This window comes from Ursus arctos, unplaced genomic scaffold (genome assembly GCF_023065955.2).
Source record: "Ursus arctos isolate Adak ecotype North America unplaced genomic scaffold, UrsArc2.0 scaffold_24, whole genome shotgun sequence".
Classification (NCBI taxonomy): domain Eukaryota; kingdom Metazoa; phylum Chordata; class Mammalia; order Carnivora; family Ursidae; genus Ursus; species Ursus arctos.
This window is the reverse complement of record NW_026622919.1, coordinates 186,588-206,620: the sequence shown is the minus strand read 5'-3', so window position 1 is coordinate 206,620 and position 20,033 is coordinate 186,588. Positions and strand designations below refer to the sequence as shown.

At 55.3% G+C, this 20,033-nt stretch overlaps 1 long non-coding RNA gene across 2 annotated transcripts; it reads right to left on the bottom strand.

Moving 5' to 3' along the window:
• Positions 1–1,050: 1,050 nt before the first annotated feature.
• Positions 1,051–19,453, bottom strand: LOC125281103 (uncharacterized). Of its 2 annotated transcripts, none has more exons than XR_008961286.1 (3): positions 18,918–19,453; positions 10,018–14,360; positions 1,051–4,583 (listed from the first exon to the last, which is right to left on the bottom strand). It is a non-coding gene; the product is annotated as an uncharacterized LOC125281103 (long non-coding RNA). The 2 variants fall into 2 exon arrangements; XR_007188160.2 differs by lacking the exon at positions 1,051–4,583 and having other exon boundaries at positions 11,361–11,601; positions 11,747–14,360.
• Between the last annotated feature and the right edge of the window lie 580 nt (positions 19,454–20,033).

Sequence of the window (20,033 nt, the reverse complement as noted above, 5' to 3'; positions counted from 1 at the left end):
GATTCTAACCTGAAGGACTTGTCAGAGACTTCAACGTGCAAATGTTCTTTGTGAGTCCCCTTAAGCAACAGGGAGGCTGGGCTGAGACAGGCTGTGAGGCCTGGCACGATGGTTTTAGAATATTTTTGCGGATTGACACCACTCCCTCTGAAAAGTGGAGCCTAATTCCCCTCCCCTGGATATGGGCTAGGCTTAGTGATCCGGTGCTAGTGAGTGGAATGTGGTGCTCTGTGCCCGCTGGGGCTAGGTCAGAGAAAGGGCAGCTTTCGCCTGCCTCTTGGATCAGCTGCCACGTCGTAGAAGGCTCAGGTAGCCTGTGGGAGGCTCGTATTGGGTTGGCCCGAGGCCTCCCACCAACACCCAGCCACGTGAAGAGCTGCTGTGGCTGGGGAGCCCCCGCCCCCCTCGGCAGCCTGGACTGACAGCACAGCCCTAACCCTCACAAGAGCCTTGAGCTCCCAAATTCCTGACCCGTGGAAACCGTGAGGCTAGTGAATGTTCTTTATTGTTGTAAGTCACTGTCTTGCTCTGCCGTACCCTGCAGACCTGGCACAGAGGTTTGGGTTTTGTTCCCGTGGAAGGGGTGTGTGTAGGAGATTGTCGGGCATGGCATGATGACAAAGAGCCAGTGAGGAATCGGAGGAGCCTCGTGACAGCAAGGGTGTGAGGGCTGGAGGCGGTAGTGCGTAAGACGGGGCGCTGGAACAGTAGTTCGTGTCCAGGATTCACCGCATCCGTCCTCCCAGCTGTGCTGAGACGGTGCTCGTCACGTGTGGGTTCAGGCAGACGGGGCTGGGGGGGGGTAAGCTGTGCTCTTGCAAACCGCTCACACCTTCGCCCCCCTGTGCTGCTCCGTATGGATGACATTAACCTTCGCTCATGCTTGTGTGGCCGACCATCACAGTGCATTTAATATAAAAGCATGTTCCTACTATTTTTTTTCTTTTTTATGAAGCAAATATAATTTTGTACACATCAGGAAAATACAAATTTTGGATTTATATCCATTTATGGATATGGATGTAAATATTCTTTTTTTGCACTTAAAACTTTATTTTTATTTTTTATTTTTTATAATACTTTTTTATTATATTATGTTAGTCACCATACAGTACATCCCTAGTTTTTGATGTAAAGTTCCATGATTCATTACTTGCATACAACACCCAGTGCACCATGCAATATGTGCCCTCCTTAATACCCATCACCGGCCTATCCCATTCTCCCACTCCCTCCCCTCTGAAGCCCTCAGTTTGTTCCTACTATTTATTACTAAAAATTTTAACAAAGAGATGAGAAAAAGTTTGCCATTGTATGGAGGCCCCAGGACTGGCAGAACAGCTCCCCTAGACCCCAGAGTAAGAAGGGCAGAAAGAGTGCAGGGATGCTGGTCAGAAAGTCAGAGAAGCAGAGATGCTCAGGTCCAATGAGGAGGAAGCCCCAACTCGGGAGAGCCGAGCACAGGTCCATTGGGAGAGAAAGCACCAGAAGAGCAGAGCACACCCGAGTGCTCACCACGTGGACGGCTGTAGCACAGACAGACGCTGAACCACGTGGGTGGCTGTATCACAGACAGACAGACGCTGAACCACGTGGACGGCTGTAGCACAGACAGACAGATGCTGAACCACGTGGACGGCTGTAGCACAGACAGACACTGAACCACGTGGACGGCTGTAGCACAGACAGACAGACGCTGAACCACGTGGGTGGCTGTATCACAGACAGACAGACGCTGAACCACGTGGACGGCTGTAGCACAGACAGACGCTGAACCACGTGGATGGCTGTATCACAGACAGACAGATGCTGAACCACGTGGACGGCTGTAACACAGACAGATGCTGAACCACGTGGACGGCTGTATCACAGACAGACGCTGAACCACGTGGACGGCTGTAGCACAGACAGATGCTGAACCACATGGACGGCTGTAGCACAGACAGACGCTGAACCACGTGGACGGCTGTATCACAGACAGACAGACGCTGAACTACATGGACGGCTGTAGCACAGACAGACACTGAACCACGTGGATGGCTGTATCACAGACAGACAGATGCTGAACCACGTGGACGGCTGTAACACAGACAGACAGATGCTGAACCACATGGACGGCTGTATCACAGACAGACGCTGAACTACATGGACGGCTGTAGCACAGACAGACGCTGAACCATGTGGACGGCTGTAGCACAGACAGACAGACGCTGAACTACATGGATGGCTGTAACAGACAGACACTGAACCACGTGGACGGCTGTAGCACAGACAGATGCTGAACCACGTGGATGGCTGTAACACAGATACTGACAAGTGCCGGTGAGCGAGGAGACTGGAGCTCTCAGCACTGCTGCTGGGCTGTAACACGGTGTGCCACTGTGGAAACCTGGCGGTTCCTCAGAATATTAAACACAGACTCACGTACAGCACAGCAATTCCACCCCTAAGCATAAACCCAAGAGAAATGAAAACATATGTCCACACAGAAACTTGTACATCGCATTATTCATAATTGCCAAAAAGTAGGAACAACCCCAACGTGCATCTGTAGTGAGACAGACAAAACATGGCCCATGCACACCATGGAAGATTATTCAGCAAAGAAATGAGGTGCTGTCAGGTGTGACTATGTGGGTGAACCCTGAAAAATGTGCTGGGTGGGAGAGGCCAGACGCAAAGGACCACATACTTGGGGCTCTGTTCCTATGTGTCCAGGACAGGTGAATCCACGGGAGAGGAAAGTAGACGCGTGGTTTCAGGGGGCTGGGGGCGGGCTGGGGAGCGACGCTGGTGGTACAGGGTTTCCCTTTTGTGGGATGAAATGCTCTAGAGTTAGCGGTGATGGCTGCACCCTCTGTGAGTGCACTAGAGACCACTGAGTCTTACGCTTCCGATGAGTGGATTCTACGGTGTGTGAATTTTCTCAATGGAGCTGTTTCACAAAGAGAGAGGCAGATGTCAAAAGGGAAGGAAAAGAGGAAGAGGAAGCTTTTGCTGAGCCGGAGTCCAGGTAGACCTGCAACTGAAAACAGGAACATGTGACACAAACAGCACAGAGGAGGGGTGCAGATGGGCGGCCACGGCCTGGGCAGCCCCACTCAGGGGACAGCGGAAGCCTGCCTCTGCGTGCAGGACAGGTTTGGGGCTCTCCCCACCAGTCAGCAGATAAGGAAGCCACGCCCATGCACATGTGTTGGGGCATTTTGTTTGACCAAAGCGATGATGGTGCTCCAAAGCTATCCCATATATCCCAGCTCTTGGACTATTTTGGATTTAAAAGAGGAGGTGGAAAGTTCTCTTTCTGACTGTGTGTGGCCTTCCCACAAAGCAAACGGGGGACGTAGTGTAAGGACTCGAATGAGGCACTCCTCCCTGTCCGAGGTGGTGTGGCAGGTGATGGGAAGATGTTATTTTGCTTTGGGGAGGGGGATGGGAATAGGAGGGAGGGCAAGGTCTGTCACTGACCGTGGGTGGGTGGTGGCCAGAGCACACTCAGATACAGAAAGTACAGGAGTCAACGGGGAACAGGAAGGAAAAGAAGCAAGGGATTGTTCTGAGCCACATGGCCCCCAGCACACCCCAGTGCTCTTGGAGGGCTGAGCCCAGAAAGGAATCAAGAAGGACCGAGAGGGGAGGGTGGAGGAACGTGGAATCGTGGCGCACGCGGGAGAAGTGAATGCCAGGGCAGTAGACACATCGTGACAGCATCAAGGGAGAATCGCTGATTCAGGGACTGTTGTAATTGTAGAAGAATTTCAGGAGCCTGGACACACTGAGTGTGGAGTGCGTGCTTTGGGGCTGGTATGGGAGGGCAGTGTGTAGGCGCTTGCTTGATCCAGGGTTAGAGGCCGTGGACCCTCGGGGCGGAAACCCCTGTAACAACCAGAGAAACGGGACTGGGCTCCGGCACCTGCTGCAAAGGAAGGAAGAAGGTGCTGAGGCTGTGGCACGTGCACTGTTAACCTGGATGGAAGAGCGCCCGCGGGCCCCTGATGGGAAGTCCCGGACTCTGCAGAGGGAGAAGCTGGGAGGTGGCTGGGCAGTCTTGTCTGGAAACAGAATTCCGATGTGTGTATTGACTCCTGTCACCCGGTGTTCTGGCTGTGCGGGACACACACCTGCAGCCTTCCTCGAGAGCCCAGACCTTCCTGACTTGCCTCCAGGGTCCTGGTCAGTTGGCGCCCCTGGCTGACCATCAGAGAGACTAACGACTGAAATGGGCTGGAACATGTTAAATGAGTTACATTTCATGAGTTCTCAAACATCCAAAAAACAAAACGGAAAAAAGCTCCCAGTCACCTCTGGAAGATGGCACTGTTCTCGTTATTCAAGAAATGGGCCAATAAAGTAAAAAGCAGGTATTTATCCTGCCTTTCCTGGGTAAGTTGTAATCAAACGGTTGCCAAGAAGGTGCTTCCTAGAGGGAGATCCGGCAGCAGACAGCGCGAGGGCGGCAAGGCCGGGAAGCCCACAGCCCGCTGAGGACATGCTTTTGCCGAAACACAAAGCCGACTGGGGTCTCTCAGGCAGCTGGCCGAAGCCAGGGTGTGGGGAAGTCCGCAGGGCAAGCAGCCCAGCTCCTTCAGCAAGAAAAAGAAAAAAGAGGGAGGAGAGTGTTATTCATATGGTTGGGGCGTGTTAACAAATTGCTGTTTATAGACCTCGTGAGGGTTAGACACCTGGGAACTCTGGACATTGACCCACCGGCTTTAGGGCTGCTGAACGTTTTGGTGATAATGGTTCTGCGCTTCAAGTCCTCACGAGTCCTGACCTTAACAGCTTTACAGACGCATTACGTGATATGTGGGCTTCGCTTCACAGCACGGGGAGGGAGGGGGCGTAGACAGGGGACAGGCCGCAAGCTGGTAATTATTGACATTGGGTAATGGGAATGTTGGGGTTCATGACACTGTTTTCTCAGCTTTTGCTGGAAATTTTCCATAATAAAAACATTCAAACGTGGATGCCCCCATGGAGCTTACATTCCAGTGTTCTGTGCATGTTTGTGAGGCCAATAAGAAAACAGTGTAGTCGATGAAAACAAGGGAGGTATGTAGGGGATTTCTAGGGGGTTTCTTGCTGAGACATGCGGGGTGGGGGCTGAGAAGCAGTCTGGCTGAGGAGCTGGGCCTCCAGGGGCGGGGGCTGGGACCGGAGTGGCCCAGGGCCTAGGGGAGCCGTGTGCTGCTCCTGGAGAGACCTCAGCCTTCAGGTGGGTGGGACGTGGAGCCCCCGGCGTGCGTGGGCAGGCGTGACACCTCTGGGGGTTTTGATCAAGGCCAAGGAAGACCAGCTGACCAGAGTTCAGCCAGTGAACCAGGCAGAGCTGATGGTGGCAGGTGTGTGTTTGGAGCTAATTCGGGGAAGTCCAAGGAAGATGGGCCTCATTTGGAAGCTGCTGGGGACCCTCGGGGTCATACTCAGGGGAGCCAGCCTACAAAGTGTCCCCGCCTGCCTCTCTGGGTCCCCCTGACGACCCCCACTGTGGCAGTGTCCTCTTCTGGGCCTGTGACCAGCACGCGCTCCCCTCCCACAATGCCCAGGGCAGGATAAAGCCAACGGCACAGGGCCTTTAGCTCCTTCCCACCTGTGCAGGAACAGGGCTGCGGAAAGAGCAGTCTGAGAAGAGGCAGCCTCAGCTCGTTGGCTTCCTGAACAAGCCCAGGAATATTTCTGTGCAAAGACAATTTCACATCTGAATGACTGCGGTCAGACCACTTGCTAGCAGACGGCTCCCCTGGGCCCTCGATGCGTCACTCCCAGCCGCTTTTCCTGCCGCACCCCTGGGTTCCGGGCAGCCCAGGACCTTGGAGAACTGAATCTAGCTCAGTCTCGGTGGCTCTGGAGGCCTTAGCTGGAAATTTGCTGAGAGAATAAATTGCAACACAGTGAGGTACATGGGCTGTGTCGGCATATTTTCAGCTTGTGCTCAGTGCCATGAAGGCATTGCATTAAAGCAGAAATGTGCAGGCATCAGCAGGAAACATCTGGGTGGGGTGGGCAGCACAGGCCGCACCGGGAGAGCCAGATCTGTGCCTGTGCTCCTTGCCCCAGCACCCGCAACAGGTGGGTCCTCTGGGGAGGGTTCCCTGCAGTGGAACCTGAGAGGGGCGGGCCAGGAGGCTACCCTGTGGGCCACACAGGATCTGATCCCAGTCCTCTCACTCAGGGGCAAGTGGGCTGAGGCTCCTGCAGGAAGCTCCATCTCTCAAGGAGTTTTGGGCTGTGGTCAGAGGCTGCCTACCCTGTGAATGGTAAGTAAGGGTTACGCTCGACTCTGTGCAGTTTGAGAAGGGCTTCCTTAGGTCTCCAGATGGATTCATCTGTTTATGCAAAATGAGCTCCTTAGGTTCCCACTTTCCACCCCATGTTCTGCTGGACACTGGGGATAACTGAGGCAACTCTGGCCAACATGTTGACCCCATAGCTATAGGAGACAGTCAGGCCTGAGCAGTGTGGCCAGGGAAGATCTACTCCTCGAAACAACCCCTTGCTCCCATTTCACAGATCAGAAACTGAGGGCTAGATGATGAAGTGACTGATGTGGCTGGGGCCACTCAGGGCTGTGTGATTCAGCTGGACCCGCACCCACATCTGACCTCAGGTCTCGGAGACAAGCTGATGGCCCTCGGACTCCATGCATGTCCCCTTATCCACAACCCTTGCCGTGGACGGTCGTTGGGAGCTCGTGTCACCTCCAGGAACTCAGTGGTGGAGTATGTGGCTCAGAGTTCAGGACCAGGTATGACTGCAGCCAGCTGGCTTGGGTTTAGTCAATCACATAGAAGTTTGTGGCTCACCCCAGTTCATCTCTCGGAACACAAAACAGTGAGATTTACTGTTTCGGGCATTTGTAAAAAGAAAGTAGAGGGTTCTAGCCTCGTGGAAACGGCCAGCTTCCCAGGGCCTATTCTCTTCCAAGTAACACTGCCCTGGTTATGATGGATGTCTGGGCCTCGATTCCTATGGAAATGGCCTGGTTCTCAGATATTGATGCTCTGGGCTTATCACTGGGTCTGCTTCGCAGATGCACACATGAGAACCAGGTCCTTGAGGGGAATAAGCTTCGACCAGAAATCCAGAAAACCAACTCTTTGGCTTTGAGTTTCATCAGCCAGTTAAATGTTCCCCCCACAACCTGAAGACTAATTGAAGCTTATTGACTTTTAATTTTCCCAAAAAATTAAAAAATAAAGCAAGCAGGGGCGCCTGGGTGGCACAGCGGTTAAGCGTCTGCCTTCGGCTCAGGGCGTGATCCTGGCGTTCTGGGATCGAGCCCCACATCAGGCTCCTCCGCTGGGAGCCTGCTTCTTTCTCTCCCACTCCCCCTGCTTGTGTTCCCTCTCTCGCTGGCTGTCTCTATCTCTGTCGAATAAATAAATAATATCTTTAAAAAAAAATAAAGCAAGCAATGGCAAACACTACCATTATCATCACTTAAGAGAAGTGAACGAAATGAGGGAGGAAAATGTCTGCGAATAAAGGGTGCTGCCCACCGAGGCTGCCAGCAGCCCTCACTGGCAGGGACGTATGGCTCTGCCCTTTGTCCCTGGACAGCAGTGGACAGTGGCCAGGCCCTGAGTGTGGGTGCTGGTCCGTAGCATGTTTAGGCATGAGGCCTGGAAGCTCCTTGCAGACCCTTTGTCCTCAGAGTGAGAAAGGCCTGAGGGAAGGATGCTCAGCACATGCTCTGTGTCGTCCAAGGAGCTGCCTGCAATGACAGGGTTGCTGGGTCGCTCCCGGGCAAGACCCTGTCACTCCTGTCATTGCTCACTCAGGGGCCTGCTCCTGAAAGCTGCTCCACGGTGGGTCGTGGCCTGCCCACTGTCCTCTGGGGTGGGTCGGGGCCAGGCCTCTGTCATGGTAGAGGAGCCCAAGCTCCTGCTGGGGGCAGTCACTCTGGCCCCCACCCTTCTCTCAGTGAGACTGTCCCCTGCAGCTGTCTGGGGCAGGGGTCTCTGCTGCCCTAGAAGGGTGAGGTCTGGGGGTGACCCTCCTAAGGGTGGTCCCACAGCTGACCACCAAGGCCCTGGAGGTGTTCCAGGGTTCCAGAACAGCTGTATGACCCATATTTGTTAAGTCTTACTATTATTGTTGATACTCTTAAATGGAACATGCTGGCCACGTGCTGGTCGAACACGTGTTTCTGGGAAGTGGACACCCTAGTGAGGAGCTTCAGGGTCACCGTTGACTAACCCTAGTTGTGGTATTATTCATCTCGTAAGACTGACACCATCAACTGAAGCTTTCTCCAGTTTCCCAACAACCTTGCATGCTGTGTCTTAGGCCACTTCAGGGAAGAGGTGCCACAGTGCAAAGGAGGAGATCCGGGACCTGAGGGGAGTGGAGGGCGGGTCCCTTCACCTCCGAAGCCTCAGAATTCTGCTATGGTGACCACAGTTGCATTAGAATTGACCAACAGTTGTGAGAGTTTTCCAAGGACGCTATGCTGTGGTTTTCTGGATCCCAGCATCCGGCGGCGAGGGGACCTGTGAGGAGTGCATCCTGGTGCCTGTGGCCGTGCACTCCGCTCAGCTACTCTTGTCCAGCTTCCTGACCTGCTCCCCAGACGCTGGGTTCTTGGACCTGGGTCACTGCAAAGAGTCGTGGGCAATGGCACAGGGTGCCCGGAGCGTCAGTTGCCTGCCGGCCCCGTGAGGCCCCCCAGCGAGTGGAGGCCAGGTGTTTCTGCTGTGGAGTTATGTTTTCTCCCCTTTCCACCCTGCTCCCTTTGGGAAGAAATCACTACGCACAGCCCACTCTTAAGGGTGCACGTTTCTTGGGGCGCCTGGCTGGCTCAGTCTGGTCCTCAGGGTCGTGAGTTGAGCCCCACGTTGAGTGTAGAGATGATTTAAATTAAAAAACTTAGACGTAAAAAGGATGCATGTTTCCTTTTAGGCTAATGTTGTTTCCTGGGCATCTGTTCACGTTGGTACAAAAAGAGCTTGGGATTCTTTTTGTACCAGGGTGGTATTCTGTCCCTTGTCCCTGGCATAAGGGATTTGACCAGTTTTCTCCTTGATATGCATTTAGGGTGTAGATAGAATTGAACATACATACTTTCTAAGCATTAGTTCTTACACTGGTTGACAAGTTGTTAGAAGTGGAATTGTCAGGTCAGAGTTCATGCCACTTTCTGTGCCCGCCAGCAGTGAGTGGGGTGCCCCAGCCTTGCCCACCAGAGCATTGCCAAACTCTTGGCTTTTGCTAAGCAGATCTATGAACAATGACAGTTTCTCGGTGTAGTTTTGACGCTCATCTCTTTTTCCGGATGAGTTTAAGCATCTCCTATGATCAAGGACCTGGCATTTCCTTCTTCAGTGGCCTGTTTGTTCACTGATGGTCCAGAGCTCGTGTGTAAGGACCAGCCCTTCAACTGTGGTGTGAGTAGTCTGTGTGTCATCTGTCTTTTTGTTTGTGCGGTAGTTGTTTTGGCCATGAATTTTTAAGGAAAAATGTTCGTCTTTTCTTTTATGGCCTCTGGAATTTGTCGGCTATAAAAGGCTTCCCTGTATGTTCTTCCAGTGCTGTTAGGGTCTTGCCCCTTACCATTTACGCTTCCAACCCTTGTAGGACCGTGCTGGTGTCTGGTGAGCTGTGTGCCTGAACTACGGTGCTTGACTGGTCGTTTGAATGCTGCTATCTGTAGTGTGACGCCTTTCCCATGCCCCAGCACCCCGTGTGTGTGGGTGTGTTCTGGACTGGGATCTGTCCCGTGCATCTGGTGAGGCATGTGCCGGGATGTAGGCCCCTCGTGCCTGTCGCATCCCCGTGCTGCAGATCAAGTTTTGGAGAGCTGCTCTCCCCCCAAGTCCCGTCGCCAGATGGCTCTGCCCACAACTACCACCTCTGCGACCACCTGTCAGTGTCCCCTCTTCCTCCCTGGGCGAGCTGAGCAGGAATGTCTAGAGGACAAGATGTCCAAGACTTATGTGTGTGCTCAAATCTCGAGAGCTACCACGTTATCCGGGGCTCACAGGGGCACCGTGCGGCAGCACTGGCTGAGATACTCACCTTGGCGAGGAGCAAGTTTTTCGTTAGAGGTTTGCTAGGTTGGTCTTTGACCTGAGATGAAGTTCCTGGTCCTTCCCCGCTCCACCGCAGCGCCCAGTGCTTGGCAGAAATGGGGTTGCTCCTTGCCTCTTTGTTGCCCGGGTATGTCCTGCTGTTTCTCACCTGGGAGCACGTATCACCTGCTTGTGTCACGCTGCCTGAGACCTTCCTGACCCCGGGCAGACCACTCTGCCTTCTCAAGCATCTGTAATGAGCTGCAGTGAAGCATTTTGTATCCTTATCTGCCCAACGGAGCTCTGAGCACCAGGAGGCAGAACTGGTGCTGCTTCTTGGGTCCCCAGGCTCCGCAACTGAGTTGAGGGGCGTTGTGGATTCTGGAAGCGTCCGTGCATCACTAACACTCATCCAAGGCGAGCTGCGTGCTCACACAGCTTCGTCTAATCCCTAGACCAGCTGGCTTGTGACGTCGTGTTTTGTCAGTACCTCCTTTTGCTTCTCTGGGAGTCCACCTTGCAGGTAGCTATAGCCCAGAGGTGTGCTGGCGACAGTCCTGCCATCTCCTGGCACTGGGAAGTGTCCGTGGGGCCCTCCCTAGTCCTCGACCCATTCTCCCCGCGCCCTCAACGTCCCACACTCTGCTCACCAGGGCCCCTGCTGAGCAAAATGTGGAGCAGGTGAGATTGGTCATTCTCTCCAAAGTCCCTCTCCTCCTGGCGCCTCTCAGAATCTCTCTCCTTCCCTTTCCCCAACTCCTGGTCAACAAACCCCTTGGATATGTTAGTGGCTTGTCGCTTTTCCTGCTCGGGGTATTGGTCTTCTGCTAGGGGACTCTAGAAAGCCAGCAAGTGCTCCCACGCTGCCCCGTTTCCCCAGCCGGCTTCCGACATTGCTTAGGTGAGCAGGTATGTGGGCCTGCAGCAGCTGTGGGGGCCATGAGTTCTCTGCATCCCCACCTTCTACCCAGACGGGCACAGGTCCAGGTGGGACAGAGCAAACCCATGTCCCTGCTGGACTCAATGTGCCACGGCGGCCAAAAGCTCCATCTCCTCACGGTGCAGTCCAGGCAAACCACCCACTCCGGTGTCTGAAGTTTGCCTGTGGTCTTCGGTCGAGGCTGTGGGACGCCCGCTGGGGGGGCTGGGGGGCTGGGTCATGTGGGGTCAGTGAGAGCAAGCCTGTTAAGTCAGCGGAGGCCCTCCTCAGCAAGCTGGTCCCGCAAGCCATCCCGGGAAGCGCTGCCGTGCACGCGTCACCAGGGTAACGCACAGAGCCTTGGACGGAGCCGCATTCCAGCACGTATGGCCCGAGAGGGTCTCTCTCCAGAAACACGTCACTCCATTTAAGTTACTCCCCGAAAATACACGTTTAATAAACAGAGACTCCTGCCTGTCCTACGTGTGCTGTGATTTCTGTCAGAACGGGGATGCCTGAGTATCGTAGCTGCGCTGTGTCAGCCCGGGACGCCCGAAGCGACAGTGATTCGAGATGGAAAGACGGGCCATCGCACTCCTTGCTTCGTCTAGAACTGATCTTGTCTCACTTCTCCGTTGTCGGGCAGGGAGAACTCGGTCGTGACGACAATTCCTTGAAAAGGAAAACACCAAGCTTAAGATCCGTAAGTTTTCATCTGTGCTGGTGGGGTTTTGGCCGGAGGACAGAGTGGGAATTTGCCTGGGCAGGGGGAGGGTCCACACAGGGCGGGAAGCCCCCCACCCCACCCTTCACTCACACTCCCCTTCTGTGACTTGTGTGGTTGAAGAGCCAAGGACTCACAGGGGTTGGGGGGCAGTGCAGCCACCCCGAGCAGGGCGCACTCTTCCTGGTGACCAGTGCTCTGTCGGATGACTTACGCCCTAAGAATGTCGAGGCAGAGCCAGACAAACGCGAGATTAGTCTGGGATGCTGAAGGGCCCTGATGCCTCACGGACACTGTTCTAGAATCACTCTCTCCTCCCTCCTCATGTGACTGGAGAGTGGCGTTCCCTCCCCTTTACTTGGACCCAACGGCTCCTCCTGAGGGTCCCAAGGAACTGGGCTGCCTGTGGTGGTCTTGTCCACTCAGTCAACAAACACTATTACCCGGAGCCTGGGTTCAACATACCCCCCCACCTCCACCCCATGCAGAGAGGCCCCAGGAAGTTGTGTGGTACAGGGGAGGGTCCCAGGCAGGGGTGGGGCCCTGGGGTAGAGGGGTGATCCCGGCAGTGGTGGACATGGGACCAGCCGGCTGGAGAGGGAAGTGAGCCTGGAGCTGTGGTGGTCAGAGGCTCTTCCGGAGGCTGGAGGAGGAGAGGGTATGAACAGGGGAGGAGGCTGGCTACCCACAGGTTCCGGCTTGCATGTCAGCTGCTGTCCGAGCACAGCCAGGGTGTCATGCTCCCTGAGCCTTGCTGGGTCCTCAGGCGAGGGTCCCAGACTCAGAGACTGGAGACTGGTCTTGTGTCCACCCCTCAACCCCCATCCAGATCCCTGGTTTCCACACCACCTACGCAGCGTCTCATAGAGTGTTTCCTATTAACTTCATAAATTAATTATAATAAACTATAAAAAAGTAGAAGCTGTTATAGTCACAGGCTGAAGTCTCTTGACCCCTGGGTTTGGCACTGTTGCTGCGTGCACGGATTACATCATGGGTCCAGGTAAGAAACAGGGTCATCTGACACACGGAGGAGGACAGAGACAGACGCAGGACCAGAGCTCTCAGGTACCCTGCCTTTGGAGAGCTGCTCTGGAAGTATTCGGGGCTCTTACCTCTGTTACATCCCACCCAGAGTCTTGCTCGGAGCCCCACAGAGCTGAAGCGATGCTCCCAAAGGGTTACTGACCCCAGCCGTCCAGGTCCTGTCCTCCTGGAGCCCACTGCAGCCCAGGGACACCTTTCTGGGTGGCCCAGGTGGGGTCCGCAGCGAGTGGGGGCCGTTCTGGTTCCCTCAGCCTCCCTGGGTCCCACCTGCTCTGGGCTCCGGGACCCCAGCAGGGCAGGTAGCATTGCGTTCCCCTCTCGGCTCACGCGGCTGCTTCCGTGGCCTCTGGGGGGACCAGGCGGAGCTTCCCCTCTGTCCCTCACACAATGATGTGGCCCGTTGGCTGTCCAGCCAGCCTCAAGCGGGCCGCCTGCTCGGTCCTTCCTCCCTGGGAGGGTGGCTTTCGCACAGGGACGTTGTGGCCCCACCCTGGGGGCCTGCACAGGAAGTCAGGCCTCCACTCTGACATGGGTCCCTGCACAGAGCGCTGCCCAGAAGTGCAGGCGTGAGCAGTCAGACACTCCGGAACACCCACCGAATGGCCCCGAACCACCCTCCCTCAAGGACAGGGATGGAGTCCTCCTCAGCAGGCCTGGACCCTGAGCGCTCGTTTCCCTTGGAGCCATTACCCCTGTTCTAGAATTCACTCTACTCCCTTTCTTCTCTCTCATCAAACCCGGCTCTGTGATCAGGGCAGCCCCTCTGATAAAGGTGTGGGTACTGCACCCCACATGGACGGACACAGCCTCTGAGGCCCCAACCCCAGGCCCCTCCCTCCCCCGGGGGGCTATGGAAGGGAGGGCTTCCCTGAGGAGGGCGGGTGGGGACAGCCGCAGCCAGGAGGTGAAACAAGATGGTCACTGTGGTCTGCGCCCACGGCCTGAGCAATGGTGCTCCGGGCAGCATTGGGACCTGCAGCACGACAAGCTGCCCCACGCGCTCTCAGCTTTCACGCTCAGCCCTCAGGCATGGCATTGCTCCCTTCCTGTATCAGGTGTTTCTATGAAGAATACGTAAGTATGCTAAAAAAAAAAAAAAAAGTGAAAGCAGTCTAGGGGCGCCTGGGGGGCTCAGTCAGTTAAGCATTCGACTCTTGATCTCAGCTCGGTTCTCTGTCTCAGGGTCGTGAGTTCAAGCCCCGAGTGGGGCTCCAAAAAAAATGGGAGCAGTCTGAGAGTCCCTGGGGGGTAGAGTCTGCTCTCCCCTTCCCCGTGCCGTATCCTCAGTGAGCACTCTGCACGCCCTTATGTATATATTTTTCTATCCGAGCTTCTGTTTCTCATCCCAGATCTCAAATAATCCCCCTGTCTTCTAGGGAATGTCTTCCTACACAGCCCACTTCTTCTCCGCCCTGGCGATGTGCACGCCTCTCCCCGCGGTGGGCCCTGCTACGAGAGCAGCCCCTGTGCGACGTTGCCGTCTCTCTCTGCCTCTGGGCTGAGGCCGGGGAGCGCAGTTCTTCCGGGGCAGACACCAGTCCTGCGTGCCCTGGTGCGGGGCTGCTGTCCCTCCATCCGGGACAGAGAAGGAAGTCACAGCGGGGTCGTTGACCCTCACACAACCGAGGCCGTGAGGCAGAGGTGGTCCATGTCGTCCAAGCTACGCTCATAAGGGGAGAAGAAACACAATGAGAAAAATGATAAATAGGCAATTTTTCTGGAATTTAAAAGCTGTTGGCTTAAGGCACAAACTTCACATTTGTAAGAGCCAAGCTGTCGTGTTTCCATGAGACCAAAAAGACACACACGTGGTGGGTCGTCTGAGGCGTCAGGGACACCCTGCCGTTCATGGTGAGGTCACTGCCCTCACTGATTCTGTGAGAAGCCTTGTTTACATTCTGACCCCAGGCCTCCAACATTCCTTAAATTGTTGGAAACTTGGGAGCAGAGAACCACATGAAGTTCAGACATCCCCCACCCCCACCCCCGCCCTGCACCGCCCATGCAGCCACCGTCGGCCTTTGACTGGGGGCTTCGTGCAGGAGGGTGGATGGAACAAAGGGTGCAGAAGACATTGGCTGACCTTAGAGATGGGGGTGTCCTGCCCTCCCATGCAAAACTGGGAACGTGGGTCCTGGAGGGTTGAGGGGAGGTGTCTGCAGGGCTGGCCTGCAGGGCTGACAGGCCTGGGATATCCAGATGGTCAACACACCTCCATGGACTCGTGGGTGAGAACCAGGGTGTGGGAGGCTTGGGGCCTGGTGTGGTCAGCTGGTTCCATTTTCCTCTCCTGGTCCCTCTGGGCATGGGACAGGGGACACACTCTCTTGGTCCTGGATGTCTCCCACTCTGGGTGAAGGGGCCTCAGGAGGAGGGACTCAGGGAGCTCTGCCTGGAAAGCATCTGAGAGAGTGTTTGGCTATTCAGCAAGGTCAGGAAACTGCCAGCTGAGAAAGGTAAAGGGGGGAGCAGCCAGATGGGAAAGGAGGGAGAGAGAAGCCAGCAGATGAGGGTCAGGGTGCGGCAAACACAGGAGGGGATTGTGGACTCTGTCTGGAGGGTGAGCAAGAGAGGGGTAAGGAGGAGGTGGGCCAGGCTCCCCAGGCCTTTACAAATGGCAGACAGATGAAGCTCGGCTACTGGGCTTCCCTTATACCCGGGCAAGTCTGACCTCATTTGTGTGCATGAATTTTTATTGGGTGGTGAGGCTCCAAGCAGGTCCCTGGGGAGGGTGCACAGTGGGGAGGGGCAGGCAGGTGGGACACCTGGTGCTGGAAGGAGCTCCCTGGTGTGTCAGGATGCAATTTGGGGCATGGAACTCAGAGCAAAACCAGCAGGGTCAACCTTGAAGTCAGCGTGACGTGGGGCCCAGATGGGTATGGTCAGAGCAATTGGGTTTGGCTCAGGAAGCAGGCACGTGTTTTGGGGGCTGTGCCTGGGGAGGGTGCCCTTGGGTCCAGCAGGGGATCAGGCGAGGGCGAGGGAGGCACCCATGGGCTGGCAACGTGGGGGGAAGCCGATGGCCAAATGAGGAGACATCTCACGTCTGGAAGAGGAAAGCCCCAGCTGGACAGCTGTGCGCTGAGGGGCAGGAACCTGGTGTTTTCAGGGGGTCGGCCCAGAGCAAGAGACTGCTAGGGGCTGCATCCCGGGGACCCCCAGCACACCAAGACCATGGGGTGTGGGAAAGTGGACTCGGTCTCAGGGTGGGACTGAGGCCCAGTCGGGACTCTGCTCCACAGAGGAGGCCTGGCTGCTCTGAGTTCGGCTGAGGTCCACGTGGGGAGAAGGAGGCAGACACCCCACACTCAGGTGCTGGCTGAGTGAATCCTGGGGATTTTCTGCACTCTGTCCCCGTGCCCCTGATGCCTTCATGGGGTGGGCACTTTCAAAAGGGTTTTCTCCATTATGATCTAAAATAAGAGCTCTTTTAAAATGTTAGAAGCAAATCATTATGTTTACAAGACACATTTGCTCACTACCCCGTTGGCTCCTTTTCTAGCCGCACTACGCTCTCTGTCACTGTCACGTTCCCCAAAGTGTTGCCACCAAAGGCTAATTGGAGACTTAGATGTTCAGCTGCACCCCCACTTTCTCTGTTCCCTCTTTTCTCACCACTTCTTGTTAACTTTGGGTTTGCTTCTTCCTCTTACCCCTTCGTATGCCCTTGATTCTGGCTGCGCTGCTTCAGTTATTAAATACCTCATTTCACAAGTATGCGTGCGAGCAGCTGGCCCTGTTGCCGGGCGACATCAGCAACCGGCACTCCTGTCCTCAGTCTCGGGGGTTGAGGCTGTGGGGTCCCCATACCTGCCTGCGGCACTGCCCTGGGAGACCCATGGGCATGGAGGGGACATGCTGTCCTGCTGCTTCTCCCCTACTTCCCATTCCACCCCCGCCCTTCCCGTGACCGCCCTGCTTGTCCTGCCTTCTTCCCGGGATGTTGGACCTGGATGGCTTTGTGGCTCTGGGGGCACTGCCTGCCGAGGCCTGGGTCAAGAAGAGGCCCACGAGAGGCAAGGCTGGATGCGGTCCAGTGCCTGTCAGGTCCCTGCCTATGTGTGCCCATTGTCCTCCCGTGGGGACTGGGGATATCAGTGGGCCTGGCAGGACCTGACCCTCACCCTGTCTCTGTCAACTCCCCCATACACCCTCCATGGGCTCCCTACTCCTGTACCTGCCACAAGGCGGTCATGGGCCTCACCATTTGCTGGCCAGTACCCACTCTGCTCTCCAAAGGGTCAAGAGTGGTCTCTACCCTGGGGCAAGAGTGGGGTCCCCTGTGCCCCTATGTTGCTGGGAGTCCCAGGATTTAGGATGTGTGAAAGAGCCTTCCAGAGCCTTTGGGACTCAGTCCAGAGACTTGTTCTCAGAGAATCACCAACTAGAGTCCCTGGAGTTTGTCCTCTCCCCAGGAGCAATGGGAACCATGGGGTCCAGGTGGCACCCTCTGCACTGGGCAGGGGCTGGGCAGGTTTTTCACACCCTCCTCTCATTTGCAAAGAAGAATATTGGCTCCTCACCATCCTTGACATATCCCCAAGGCTCACCCCTGCTGCTTAAGGAAAATGCCTTTCTTACCCCAACACTCTCAGAGCCCCCCCAATCCCCAGGAGCACCCATGTTGCAAACATTTGGTACCCAGATCTGCCCTTATGTTAGAGGCCCCCTCAGACACCTAGTGACAGTGTGGCCCCAGCCTCCATTCCCTTCAGATCCTTGGCTTTTGGGGAATTTATTCTCCATTCTTTTCAGTGTCTCTATCACGCAGCAAGTACTGAGAATAAATATATAAATAAGACATAATCCTCATCTTTAAGGAAAAGCAAAACAGAACATAAAATACTTTAAATCTACAGAGATTAGAGATCTGAACCCTTTTTACAGCTCATTTTTCTTTAATCAGAAGAATGAAATTTGCTATTTATTAAAAATTTGTCATATATGCAAGATAGCGCATTCCCCCAGGCACGCAGAGTTCGAAGAAGACTGGAACGCCCCCTGTGCTCTCACCCACTGGCACGGTGGGGAGGCGGTGTGAACGGACCCTGGACCGCCCTGCACGGTGCTCCACGTGCTCCGGACCCTTCCTGTTTGTGGATCTGGTGAGTCTAACATGGTCTCTGGCTGTGGTTTTATTTTTAGTTTCCCTGATTATTAATGAAAGTGCTGTCTTCCCGCACACTTCCCGGCCATGCCAGCTCCCTTCGGCGTGCGCCAGCCTCTACCCACCTTGAGCGGGTGTCCTGTGGTGCCTGAGCCAATGCCCGGCGATTTCTCTGTGGGGACCCTGCCTCGTCTGTGTGGTATTTTTCTCTGAGTTCGGGACCTGTCTCTTGTCTTTGATGAAGTTCTTAATTGGAATGCAGTGGAATTCGCCTGCCTTTTTCCCTTTATGATGTCCCCGTGTGTGCCCTAACCAACCCTTCCTGGGCTTGAATGTGTAAAGATATTCAAAATCTTGCTTTTCACATACGAGCGCTTATCCATCTGGAAGCAATCTTCCATGTGTTTGGTTCAAGGTAGGGATCCAGTTTCACTTTTTAATGTGCGTGACCAGCTCCCCGGCACCGTTTGCTGACGTGCACTTGAGCCCCGTCAGGCGCCAGGGTTCCATCTGCTCGTGGGGCTGCTTCTGGGCTCTGTGTTCGCCCCGGTGGCCAGTGCCACGGCACCCTGGTCTCTACAGCTTGGTTATAGGTCTGACGCCCTGTAGGGCAAGCTTCCCTGCCTTGTATTTCACTCACTCAGTACACATTTATCGAGCATCTAGTACGTGTCCGGAAGTTTCTAGGTGCTGGAAAAATGTCCTTGAAAAACATCTACCTTCTTTAAGCCTACATTTGAATGGGTTGTAATATTGGGGAGGGGTGGGCTATAAGCTTAGTGATAGAAGGTTCTGGGGAAGAAAGAATCAGGCGCATGAAGAGGGGTGGGGGTGGAGGCTGCGGTTGAAAGGGACAGAGCCAGCAGAGGGGCCATCTCTGCACAGCTTTCCCGCTGACTCTGGCAGGGATGCGTGCCTCTCACTCAGCCTCCCCTTCTCCCTGTGCTGCAGAGGCCGGAGGGTGGTCCTGAGAGCACTACACCTCCTCCGAGCTTCCCATTCTGGCCCCAATGACCCCAGCCCCCTCCTGTGTGTTAACACTTAGTAAGCACCACTGTGTGCTGGGTGGTTCTAGCCGCTCTCTGTTCTCAGGGCCCACGGTGCACTTACCCTGGTGTCTCCAAACCCACCACTTTCCACGATTCTGCCTCTGTCAGAGGGGGTTGCCCAGATCCACACTGTTGGGGTGTGGATTGCAGCTGCAATGCTCCCTTGGGCTCAGCAGCCGCCCGTGAGCCTGGGAACTGCTGTGCAAGCGGGGTGTCTGGTGTCCTGCGCCCGAGGGCGAGAGTCGGGCCCAGCCTCAGCCCGCAGCTCTGCCAGCTCAACGCCAGATCCAGGAGCGGCTCTCCCTTCTCTTCCTTTTCCCCGTTCGGGTTCTGATCACTCGTCTGTTTATTCCACGTGTGGATTCTCCAATCTGCAGTTCTCTGGGCGGTGAGGGCCAGACCCTGCCAGCTGCTAGCCCTGCAGCAGAAGCCTCCCCGTGGCTGCAACGCTCCTAAGACTGGGAGCGAGGGTTCTTGGGACCCAAAGGCTGGGCCTTCAGTTCAGTCAGTGCACTTCTCAGCGTTCGCATTGTCCTACTGACAGCAGATCTGCACCACACTCCTTGTTCCTTTGCACGCAAGGTTGCTACTGCAGGAAGAAATGTTCTCAGTGGGTGGCCCCTGGGAAGCAGAGCCAAGTGCTGTTTCCTCAGCGACCCGTCAGTGGTGCCGGGGATGAAGGAGGCCCAGGCCTAGCGGGCACCCGGCCTCGCCTGGGGCCTTGGGGACACAGCCCAGAGACAGTTTCCCTTCCTGGGAGCAAAGCTGCTTTCCCCTTGAGCACAGTGTTTTCCCAATAGACGAATGGGTCAAGGTCATAAGCAGGTAGTTCAGAATTGTGAGAATCCAAAAGGCTAATAAGTATATGGAAAAAATGGTCTCACCTGTGATCAAAGAGACACAGAGCAAACCAGCTAGGCCTTTACGCCTTTAAAAAATGTTATTTATTTGAGAGAGAGCAAGAGAGCGTGCACACAAGCAGGGGGAGCAGCAGAGGGAGAGGGAGAAGCAGACTCCCTACCGAGCAGGGAGCCCGCTGTGGGGCTCGATCCCAGGACCCCGGGATCAGGACCTGAGCCGAAGGCAGACGCGTCACCGACTGAGCCCCTCAGGCGCCCCAAGGCCTTTCATCTTATACTGTGTGCTGGAGGTTGTGGTCACTGAGAGTCTGGTCCTG